The sequence below is a fragment of the Ranitomeya imitator genome, chromosome 6, assembly GCF_032444005.1.
Source record: "Ranitomeya imitator isolate aRanImi1 chromosome 6, aRanImi1.pri, whole genome shotgun sequence".
Taxonomy (NCBI): Eukaryota; Metazoa; Chordata; class Amphibia; order Anura; family Dendrobatidae; genus Ranitomeya; species Ranitomeya imitator.
In genome coordinates this window covers 487,830,060-487,843,142 of record NC_091287.1, presented here as the reverse complement: position 1 = coordinate 487,843,142, position 13,083 = coordinate 487,830,060, and positions in this window count along the sequence as shown.

The window sequence follows — 13,083 nt, the reverse complement described above, 5'->3', positions numbered from 1 at the left end:
AAAAATACCGATGTCCCTCCGCTTACCTTGTACTAGAGAGATGCTGCTGAGTGTGGACCCGTGCTGCGGAGACCTCCACCCGCCCGGTCAGTGCCCCTGGGGCTGTGATACAGTATAAAACAAGAGGCTGGGTGCGGTATAGGGAAGCTCCGGCCGGTAGCGTTCCCTGAATGCCGCGTGTAACAAAAAAGATGGCCGATAGGCTCCTCCTACCTAGTGACGTCACCTGTGGTACGGAGCGCTAGATCGCTCAAACAAAAGGAGGGGCTGGAAACAACCAACGCGTTTTGAAGAGTGAACCTCTTCTTCCTCAGGGTTACCGTTTCCCTGGCTCACCATCCCTTATATAGTATCCTGCCATCTATGCATCCTGCCCCCACCTGATTAACCCCAGGTTTTCCAGCACATATGCAACAATCCCCATTGATCTCCTAAGTACTGTTTACATGCCCTTGACCTGCTTAAGGGCACAGTGTATACTTAGATCTATTTTAATATAATATGCTGTGATGAGACAGGCAAGTGAATCTAAAACATGTACATAAAATAGACCAATAAATAAATAAATAAATAGGTAGATTGCTTCACCTATGTGTACCTACATTAAAAACATAATTTATTTGAAAATCTCTAAAATAGTGTGTATGTTAAAAATACAAACATATATATGTCTATGTATATAACCCATGACCTAAATATAATAAAAATTAAAATTGAGAATAAGAATAAGAATGAAGAAACCCACGATGATAAACAACAATAGGCTCACTATACTAATAGCTATCTACTAAAATATCTATACAAAAATATCTCGAAATTCATATAAAAATCCTTAATAAGAACTCATAGAAGGAAAAAAGGGGGGGAAAAAGGGGAAAAAAAGGGGGGGAGGGAAAAACATATTTACAAAGCCTCATATTAATACACCCCTCTACAACTGCCTGTATTGAGGTATTCCGCCTCATCTACTTAGGCAGGCTAACTGGTATACCTCAGAACGCGAATAGTTCAACCTCCTGGTTCAGTCCCTTAGGGGCCAAGCTGTCCAGGGTAAATATCCATTGCGTCTCTGCCCTGGACATGCTTTTAATATAGTCACCACCCATCGGGTTCTGGTGGACTCGTTGGATCCCAGTAAAGAATATTCCCCTAGTTGATTTATTGTGCTTCGTTAAAAAGTGCCGCGACAAGGGGTGTCCCAAATGGCCTTTCTGGATATTTTTGAAATGTTCCTTTACCCGAGTCATGAGGCACCTATTTGTGCGTCCCACATACATCTTATCGCACGGGCAGCGGATCACATAAATGACCCCCGTAGAGAAGCATGAGATCTTATCCCTTATAATGAATTCCTTCTTCCCACTTGCATCTTTAAATGTAGTTTGTATTTCTTTTTTAAAATTAGTATTTATGCAATTAAAGCAGCTACCGCATGGTGTAAAACCGGCATTTGGGTGCACAGGCATATTTAGTCTTTTGCCCCCATAATTCGTGGCCAATCTAATGGTAGGGGCTATAATATGGCCTAAAGACTGGGCTTTTTTGTATATAAATCTTGGGGTTTTTGGCAAATATTCCCCTACCGTTTTATCCCCTTGTAGAACTGCCCAATGTTTGGTTATAATTCTCCTAAATTGCCTATGCCCTGCATGGAACTGTGATATGAGAGGAAGTAGACCAATTTGCTCCCTGACGTTTTTTTCTGTAGTAGTCGTTTTTTCAGGGTCTACCAGCTCTTTTCTTGGTACATGTTCCATGTCATGTCTAGCTTGATCTATCACATCTTGCGGATATCCTTTCTCTAAAAACTGCTGTGACAAGAATTCCGCCTCTATACGTTAGTCCTCCTCTTTAGTACAGTTGCGTTTGATTCGTGTAAATTGGCTCTTGGGAATATTTGTGAGCCACACGGGGAGGTGGCAACTCGTAATGTGGATGTAACTATTTGCATCTACCTCTTTGCGGTAGCACTTCGTACATAATTGGTTATCTTCTATGTAAATGCTCAGGTCCAAAAAATTTACCTTCATAGTACTTATGGTTGGGGTGAACTCCAAACCAAAGTCATTTACATTTAATCCGGATACAAACATTTCCAAGTCGTATTGTGATCCATCCCAGACAAATAGCACATCGTCGATAAATCGACGCCAAAGTACCAAATTTTGCTGAAGTTTTTCTGCTATAAAATTTTTGGACTCCTCCCACTTGGCTACATACAAGTTTGCGTAACCAGGGGCAAACCGCGTCCCCATAGCTGTTCCCCACTTTTGTAGAAAGAATTGTTCTTCATATAAAAAATAGTTATGTTTTAAAATGAATAGAATACACTCCTGAATGAATTCAACCTGTGTTGAAGTATATGTACCCAGTAATCGTAGATAGTGGCCTGCTACTTGACAGCCCTTATCCTGGTCAATAACTGTGTAGAGGGACTTAATGTCAAGTGTACCCAGAATGTAACTAGGTTTCCACTTGACCTTTTCTAAAATTTGTAGTACATGCCCTGTATCCTTAAGGTATGCTGGTATCAAGGACATACACTTCTGCAAGTGGGCGTCTACATACCTAGATAGATTCGCTGTTAGGCTATTGATACCGGAGATGATAGGTCTTCCGGGTGGGCATATAGAGTTTTTGTGCAATTTCGGAATATGATAGAACAATGCTATACTCGGGGTGCGGTTCATAACGAACTCAAACTCTTTTCTGTTTAAAATACCCATAGATTTCCCCTTGGAACACAGGATATTGAGTTTTTTTACATAATATGTAGTGGGGTCACTCCTTAATTTTTGATACGTGATGGTATCACTGAGGAGTCTCATTGACTCTTCTCGGTACATTGAACGCTTTAAAACCACTATTCCTCCCCCCTCAGTGGCGTAGGAAGGAGGGTGCGGGGGGGGGCGGTCCGCCCCGGGCGGCACAATGCGGGGGGCGGCCGGCGCTGCAGGAGAAGAAAAAAAAAAAAAAAAAAAGACGCCCCTTTAAATCTTCGGGCGGCGCCGTCCGCCGCCACGACCAGGGCCAGCTCCCCCCACCACCGGACCCCGCCCCCCGCTCTATACTCACCTCTCCTGGTTCCTGCGGCGCCGGCAGCTGCAGCGTCCTCTGCTCTGCGACGTCTCAGAGCAGAGGGCGCGATGACGTCACTACTGTGCGCGCCGCTCTGCCTCTCTGTCCTGAGCGTCGCAGAGCCGGAGAGACGCTGACTGCACCGGACCTGCGCTAGGAACGGGAGAGGTGAGGATTTTACTTTTTTTTTTTTTTCTTTATGTCTGACTGTCTGGGGCTGGGGCAATGCTGGACACACTGGGGCAATACTGGAGACCATGGGGCAGATTGCTGGACACACTGGGGCAGTACAGGAGACTATGGGGCAGATTGGTGGACACACTGGGGCAATACAGGAGACCATGGGGCAGATTGCTGGACACACTGGGGCAATACATGAGACCATGGGGCAGATTGGTGGACACACTGGGGCAATACATGAGACCATGGGGCAGATTGCTGGACACACTGGGGCAATACAGGAGACTATGGGGCAGATTGCTGGACACACTGGGGCAATACTGGAGACCATGGGGCAGATTGCTGGACACACTGGGGCAATACAGGAGACCATGTGGCAGAATGCTGGACACACTGGGGCAATACAGGAGACCATGGGGCAGATTGCTGGACACACTGGGGCAATACTGGAGACCATGGGGCAGAATGCTGGACACACTGGGGCAATACAGGAGACCATGTGGCAGAATGCTGGACACACTGGGGCAATACAGGAGACCATGGGGCAGATTGCTGGACACACTGGGGCAATACAGGAGACCATGTGGCAGAATGCTGGACACACTGGGGCAATACAGGAGACCATGGGGCAGATTGCTGGACACACTGGGGCAATACAGGAGACCATGGGGCAGATTGCTGGACACACTTGGGCAATACTGGAGACCATGGGGCAGAATGCTGGACACACTGGGGCAATACAGGAGACCATGTGGCAGAATGCTGGACACACTGGGGCAATACAGGAGACCATGGGGCAGATTGCTGGACACACTGGGGCAATACTGGAGACCATGGGGCAGAATGCTGGACACACTGGGGAAATACTGGAGACCATGGGGCAGAATGCTGGACACACTGGGGCAATACAGGAGACTATGGGGCAGATTGCTGGACACACTGAATACTGGAGACCATGGGGCAGATTTCAGGACACATTGAGGCAATGCTGGAGACCCTGGGCAGACTTCTGGACATACTGGGGCAATACTGGAGACCATGGGGCAGATTGCTGGACACACCGGGGCAATACTGGAGACTGAGGAGTCTCATTGACTCTTCTCGGTACATTGAACGCTTTAAAACCACTATTCCTCCCCCCTCAGTGGCGTAGGAAGGAGGGTGCGGGGGGGGCGGTCCGCCCCGGGCGGCACAATGCGGGGGGCGGCCGGCGCTGCAGGAGAAGAAAAAAAAAAAAAAAAAAAAGACGCCCCTTTAAATCTTCGGGCGGCGCCGTCCGCCGCCACGACCAGGGCCAGCTCCCCCCACCACCGGACCCCGCCCCCCGCTCTATACTCACCTCTCCTGGTTCCTGCGGCGCCGGCAGCTGCAGCGTCCTCTGCTCTGCGACGTCTCAGAGCAGAGGGCGCGATGACGTCACTACTGTGCGCGCCGCTCTGCCTCTCTGTCCTGAGCGTCGCAGAGCCGGAGAGACGCTGACTGCACCGGACCTGCGCTAGGAACGGGAGAGGTGAGGATTTTACTTTTTTTTTTTTTTCTTTATGTCTGACTGTCTGGGGCTGGGGCAATGCTGGACACACTGGGGCAATACTGGAGACCATGGGGCAGATTGCTGGACACACTGGGGCAGTACAGGAGACTATAGGGCAGATTGGTGGACACACTGGGGCAATACAGGAGACCATGGGGCAGATTGCTGGACACACTGGGGCAATACTGGAGACCATGGGGCAGAATGCTGGACACACTGGGGAAATACTGGAGACCATGGGGCAGAATGCTGGACACACTGGGGCAATACAGGAGACTATGGGGCAGAATGCTGGACACACTGGGGCAATACAGGAGACCATGTGGCAGAATGCTGGACACACTGGGGCAATACAGGAGACCATGGGGCAGATTGCTGGACACACTGGGGCAATACAGGAGACCATGTGGCAGAATGCTGGACACACTGGGGCAATACAGGAGACCATGGGGCAGATTGCTGGACACACTGGGGCAATACAGGAGACCATGGGGCAGATTGCTGGACACACTGGGGCAATACTGGAGACCATGGGGCAGAATGCTGGACACACTGGGGCAATACAGGAGACCATGTGGCAGAATGCTGGACACACTGGGGCAATACAGGAGACCATGGGGCAGATTGCTGGACACACTGGGGCAATACTGGAGACCATGGGGCAGAATGCTGGACACACTGGGGAAATACTGGAGACCATGGGGCAGAATGCTGGACACACTGGGGCAATACAGGAGACTATGGGGCAGATTGCTGGACACACTGAATACTGGAGACCATGGGGCAGATTTCAGGACACATTGAGGCAATGCTGGAGACCCTGGGCAGACTTCTGGACATACTGGGGCAATACTGGAGACCATGGGGCAGATTGCTGGACACACCGGGGCAATACTGGAGACCATGGGGCAGAATGCTGGACACACTGGGGCAATACAGGAGACCATGGGGCAGATTGCTGGATACACCGGGGCAATACTGGAGACCATGGGGCAGAATGCTGGACACACTGGGGCAATACAGGAGACCATGGGGCAGATTGCTAGACACACTGGGGCAATACTGGAGACCCTGGGGCAGATTTCTGGACACATTGAGGCAATGCTGGAGACCCTGGGGCAGACTTCTGGACACACTGGGGCAATGCTGGACACTGGGGCAGATTGCTGGACACACTGGGGGTAATATGCTGGACACTGGGGGTAATATGCTGGACACACTGGGGCAGACTGCTGGACACACTGGGGAAAGGCTGGACACTGGGGCAGATTGCTGGACACACTGGGGGCAGTGCTGGACATACTGGGGCAGATTGCTGGACACACTGGGGGTAATATGCTGGACACACTGGGGCAGATTGCTGGACAACATGGGGGTAATATGCTGGACACACTGGGGGCAGGACTTGAGGCATGGGCAGAATGTAGATACGGGGCATGATTGGAGACACGGGGCAGGATTGGATCATGGGGCAGGACGGATACGATGGAGGCTGGTGGGGCAGGATGTGGAGATCATATGGGGTAGAATGGATACTCATGAGGGCAGGATGCGAGAACATATGGCTGGAGCCAGGAATGAGAAACGGGGCCAGGGTGGGGAATATTATTACCATAGGGGCTAATTAAGGGATATTATTACTGCAGTGATGTATTTATTTTATTTTTTGAGTATACTGTTTTAAATGGGGGGGCGGTCCTGTTACTGTGCAGAGTGACACTATATCACCTTTTTTTCTTCATGTGATGTAATGTAGAAGTTGTGAAAAATTAAGTAATGTGTTCTGCAAGCGGAGCTCGAGATAACTGTGTTATTTCCTGCAGAAACGAGTCCTGGCTGGAAGGAATGATGGCGGTCTGTGCTGGATGAAAGATGAAGGACTTCACCTAGAGACGTCACTGGTGAGTCAGTGTTACCTATACACTGACACTATACACTGTATACTATATAGAGGTCCTGTGTATAATGTCACCAGTGATCTCTGTATTACCTCTACACAGACACTGCATACTAAGTACAGATCTCCTGTGAATACTGGCACTTATGGTGATAGTATTGTGGTTTTTTTCTTATTACTGATCAGTATTGTAGTATTCAGTCACTATGTGGTGGTAATATGTGGTCTGGAAATGGTGTTGTGGTATTTGTCCCTTGTATGTAGTATTATTCGGTCACTATGTGGCCTGGTCATGGTGTGGTGGTATTAAGTCACAGGTGTGGCATGTGGGGGTGACACCATTAGGCCCAGTTTAAGTTCTACAAAACAGGAAAACCGTTTTTGGTGACCTTTGTGTGTATTGAGCCGGGGGGGGGGGGCGCCAAACTCGGGAACAGCCCCGGGCGGCAAAAGCTCTAGCTACGCCTCTGTCCCCCCTTGTCCGCCGGTCGGCCTATAATCTCATTATTCTCCTGTAACTCTCTTATTGCCACTCTTTCCTGTATGGATAGATTGTGGGGCAAGGATTTCGGTCTTTGATTGCCCATTCTCCTTATATCCGCCGTGACCAATGCGTCAAACGTGCGGAAAGCATTCGAGAATTCCTGTATAGGAGTAAATCTTGAGGGATTGGATAATGTAGTATGAATATATTCATTCCTTGCTTGATCGATATTGCCATTTCTTTTTTCATAAAATATTTTTTCAAAGCTAAGTTTCGTAGGAATTTTTTCATACAGATATATAATTTAAAAGGATTGGTTGCAGACGTAGGTGCAAACTTGAGCCCTTTTTGCAATAAGGATATTTCACTATTAGATAGCACATGCTCGCTCAGATTGAATATTTCTTGTCTGTTACTATTTGTCTGTGTGATTTGCTCTTCCTTCATTTTATTTTTGGAGCGTTTCCCACCCCTTTTACCTCTTTTGGTTTTGCAGATCGGGCCTGAAAAAAATCCCGATTAATAGCGGGACGAAATAGGGGAGGTTTTGATCCTCGCAGGCTTCTTCCATTTGGTTTATTGGCCAACGGGCCTTTCATTGGTCTGGCCTTTGTGCTGGTAGCCAATTGGCGTGGGGTACTAATTACAGAATCCTTATCCTGACCCCTCTTATTAAATATGCCCCTAGGTCTTCCATTCAGCGTATTACTTCCACATAGCTCATTTGCCCTACCCTCCACTGGACTGTAGGGTACATTCTCCTCATTACCCTCATCAGTTCCTCCCTCGAAGACAAGAGGTAAAAATCTGTTAGATGTGCTCACTGGATGCTCGGATGGGCCTGCTAGTGGGCTAGATCCATCTAGTAGCGGAGTAGTTGGATACACAGTGGTATCCGCCTGATTCATATATTTTGCGACAAACGGAGAATCCAACCCTAAGGGGGGATTTTCCCGAAGAGCCGAAACGGGTGTATACTGAGTCGAGTTAGAGTTGTCATAGACTGAAAATTCAACTGAAATATCAGTATCTTCCTGTGTGGGTGTTCCGTTATACTCATCCAATACCACCAATTCCTTGGATCCACATGATAAATTCATAGGGGATATGCTAGTAGAATCCGTGTAATTAGAGCGTCCCATATATAACTCGTCCGGTATATGGTCTCGTTTGAATTTCTTAATCTTTCTTGCTATTATGTCCTTTTCCTTCTCTTTAAGTCTATATAGAATATTGTCAACCAGCTCTCCAACCTCATTCGTATTGGCACATGATTTAAGTTGCTCAAATATCCCAATAATAGACTCACTTGTTTTTCTCATATTGAGAGACCTTTTATCAATGATGAACTGGACTGCCCTCAAGGAAAAATCCCTGAACATACAGTCCCATTCCTCCTGGATGCTGGGGTTACCAAAATCACCTGCGAGTGTCTTATAAACCATCAAGCCTTTTGGGGCGTTATGTGCTTGAATATATTTCTCTAGTGTGGCTATCTCCCACATATCTCTCATTTCAATAAACAATAATTTCTCTAAAGTCTTTAATAGCTCTCTAGCTTTATTCACTTCAACTGGCATAGGTTTATTAAGTGAGAAACGCTCTCTAATAAAAGAAATACGATGGTCCCTATCCTGCCATAACACATTAATAGCCATTATTAAGCGAATAAACCTGTTGGGGGCTGCCTAAGTGTGTAGGCACTCAAACAAACAACAGTAAAACAATAACACTAGCGCTCACCCAACCCCTTACAGTCCTCTGCTGCTGGAATCAATCAGGGTAGTGCCCCCCTGTATCAATATAGACCAGTACAAACAATAGATACCGCGCTAGAGGAAACTGTGAACAAATATCACCTACGTGAAATCTTTGGTGAAAAGGGATCCACCAGGACCCTAACTCTGTAGCTGATGGCAGAAGAATCACAAGAACGGCACCGCATGCACGCGTAGCCAATACGTCCACTACCCCACACTCACACAAGTAGCGTAAAAATACCGGTGTCCCTCCGCTTACCTTGTACTAGAGAGATGCTGCTGAGTGTGGACCCGTGCTGTGGAGACCTCCACCCGCCCGGTCAGTGCCCCTGGGGCTGTGATACAGTATAAAACAAGAGGCGGGGTGCAGTATAGGGAAGCTCGGGCCGGTAGCGTTCCCTGAATGCCGCGTGTAACAAAAAAGATGGCCGATAGGCTCCTCCCTCCTACCTAGTGACGTCACCTGTGGTACGGAGCGCTAGATCGCTCAAACAAAAGGAGGGGCTGGAAACAACCAACGCGTTTCGAAGAGTGAACCTCTTCTTCCTCAGGGTTACCGTTTCCCTGGCTCACCATCCCTTATATAGTATCCTGCCATCTATGCATCCCGCCCCCACCTGATTAACCCCAGGTTTTCCAGCACATATGCAACAATCCCCATTGATCTCCTAAGTACTGTTTACATGCCCTTGACCTGCTTAAGGGCACAGTGTATACTTAGATCTATTTTAATATAATATGCTGTGATGAGACAGGCAAGTGAATCTAAAACATGTACATAAAATAGACCAATAAATAAATAAATAGGTAGATTGCTTCACCTATGTGTACCTACATTAAAAACATAATTTATTTGAAAATCTCTAAAATAGTGTGTATGTTAAAAATACAAACATATATATGTCTATGTATATAACCCATGACCTAAATATAATAAAAATTAAAATTGAGAATAAGAATAAGAATGAAGAAACCCACGATGATAAACAACAATAGGTTCACTATACTAATAGCTATCTACTAAAATATCTATACAAAAATATCTCGAAATTCATATAAAAATCCTTAATAAAACCTCATAGAAGGAAAAAAGGGGGGAGGGGAAAAGGGGAAAAAAAGGGGGGGAGGGAAAAACATATTTACAAAGCCTCATATTAATACACCCCTCTACAACTGCCTGTATTGAGGTATTCCGCCTCATCTACTTAGGCAGGCTAACTGGTATACCTCAGAACGCGAATAGTTCAACCTCCTGGTTCAGTCCCTTAGGGGCCAAGCTGTCCAGGGTAAATATCCATTGCGTCTCTGCCCTGGACATGCTTTTAATATAGTCACCACCCCTCGGGTTCTGGTGGACTCGTTGGATCCCAGTAAAGAATATTCCCCTAGTTGATTTATTGTGCTTTGTTAAAAAGTGCCGCGACAAGGGGTGTCCCAAATGGCCTTTCTGGATATTTTTGAAATGTTCCTTTACCCGAGTCATGAGGCACCTTTTTGTGCGTCCCACATACATCTTATCGCATGGGCAGCGGATCACATAAATGACCCCCGTAGAGAAGCATGAGATCTTATCCCTTATAATGAATTCCTTCTTCCCACTTGCATCTTTAACCCCTTAGTGACAGAGCCAATTTGGTACTTAATGACCAGGCCAATTTTTACAATTCTGACCACTGTCACTTTATGAGGTTATAACTCTGGAACGCTTCAACGGATCCCGCTGATTATGAGATTGTTTTTTCGTGACATATTGTACTTCATGTTAGTGGTAACATTTCTTCGATATTACTTGCGATTATTTATGAAAAAAACGGAAATATGGCGAAAATTTTTAAAATTTTGCAATTTTCAAACTTTGTATTTTTATGCCCTTAAATCAGAGAGATATGTCACGAAAAATAGTTAATAAATAACATTTCCCACATGTCTACTTTACATCAGCACAATTTTGGAAACAAAATTTTTTTTTGTTAGGGAGTTATAAGGGTTAAAATTGACCAGCAATTTCTCATTTTTACAACACCATTTTTTTTTAGGGACCACATCACATTTGAAGTCATTTTGAGGGGTCTATATGATAGAAAATAATGAAGTGTGACACCATTCTAAAAACTACACCCTTCAAGGTTCTCAAAACCACATTCAAGAAGTTTATTAACCCTTTACGTGCTTCACAGGAACTGAAACAATGTGGAAGGAAAAAATGAACATTTAACTTTTTTTTGCAAACATCTTAATTCAGAACCATTTTTTTTATTTTCACAAGTGTAAAAACAGAAATGTAACCATAAATTTTGTTATGCAATTTCTCCTGAATACGCCAATACCCCATATGTGGGGGTAAACCACTTTTTGGGCGCACCGCAGAACTTAGAAGTGAAGGAGCGCCGTTTGACTTTTTCAATGCAGAATTGGCTGGAATTGAGATCGGACGCCATGTCACGTTTAGAGAGCCCCTGATGTGCCTAAACAGTGGAAACTCCCCACAAGTGACACCATTTTGGAAACTAGACCCCTTAAGGAACTTATCTAGATGTGTGGTGAGCACTTTGAACCCCCAAGTGCTTCACAGAAGTTTATAACGTAGAGCCGTGAAAATAAAAAATCGCTTTTGTTTACACAAAAATGATATTTCGCCCACAAATTCTTATTTTCACAAGGATAACAGGAGAAATTAGACCACAAAAGTTGTTGTGCGATTTCTCCTGAATACGTTGATACCCCATATGTGAGAGTAAACCACTGTTTGGGCGCACCGCAGAGCTTGGAAGTGAAGGAGCGCCGTTTTACTTTTTCAATGTTGAATTGGCTGGAATTGAGATTGGACGCCATGTCGCGTTTGGAGAGCCCCTGATGTGCCTAAACAGTGGAAACCCCCCACAAGTGACACCATTTTGGAAACTAGACCCCTTAAGGAACTTATCTAGATGTGTGGTGAGCACTTTGAACCCCCATATGCTTCACAGAAGTTTATAACGTAGAGCCGTGAAAAAAAAAAATCGCATTTTTTCTACAAAAATGATATTTTTGCCCACAAATTTTTATTTTCACAAGGGTAACAGGAGAAATTAGACCACAAAAGTTGTTTTGCAATTTCTCCTGAGTACGCTGATACCCAATATGTGGGGGTAAACAACTGTTAGGGCGCACCGCAGAGCTTAGAAGAGAAGGAGTGCCGTTTTACTTTTTCAATGTTGAATTGGCTGGAATTGAGATTGGACGCCATGTCGCGTTTGGAGAGCCCCTGATGTGCCTAAACAGTGGAAACCCCCCACAAGTGACCCCATTTTGGAAACTAGACCCCCCATGGAACTTATCTAGATGTGTGGTGAGAACCTTGAATGCCCAAGTGCTTCACAGAAGTTTATAATGCAGAGCCGTGAAAATAAAAAATATTTTTTTTTTCCAAAAAAAAATTTTTTAGCCCCCAAGTTTTTATTTTCACTAGGGTAACAAGAGAAATTGGACCCCAAAAGTTGTTGTCCAATTTGTCCTGAGTATGCTGGTACCCCATATGTGGGGGTAAACCACTGTTTGGGCGCACGGCAGAGCTCGGAAGGAAGGAGCGCCGTTTTGGAATGCAGACTTTGATAGAATGGTCTGCGGGTATTATGTTGCGTTTGCAGAGCCCCTGATGTACCTAACCAGTAGAAACCCTCCACAAGTGACCCCATTTTGGAAACTAGACCCCCCTAGGAACTTATCTAGATGTGTGGTGAGAACTTTGAATGCCCAAGTGCTTCACAGAAGTTTCAAATGCAGAGTCGTGAAAATAAAAAATATTTTTTTTTTCACAAAAAAGATATTGTAGCCCCCAAGTTTTTATTTTCACAAGGGTAACAAGAGAAATTGGACCCCAGAAGTTGTTGTCCAATTTATCCCGAGTACGCTGATGCCCCATATGTGGGGGTAAACCACTGTTTGGGTGCACGGCAGAGCTCGGAAGGGAAGGAGCGCCTTTTTGGAATGCAGACTTTGATAGAATGGTCTGTGGGCATTATGTTGCGATTGCAGAGCCCCTGATGTACCTAAACTGTAGTAACCCCCCACAAGTGACCCCATTTTGGAAACTAGACCCCCCAAGGAACTTATCTAGATGTGTGGTGAGAACTTTGAATGCCCAATTGCTTCACAGAAGTTTAGAATGCAGAGT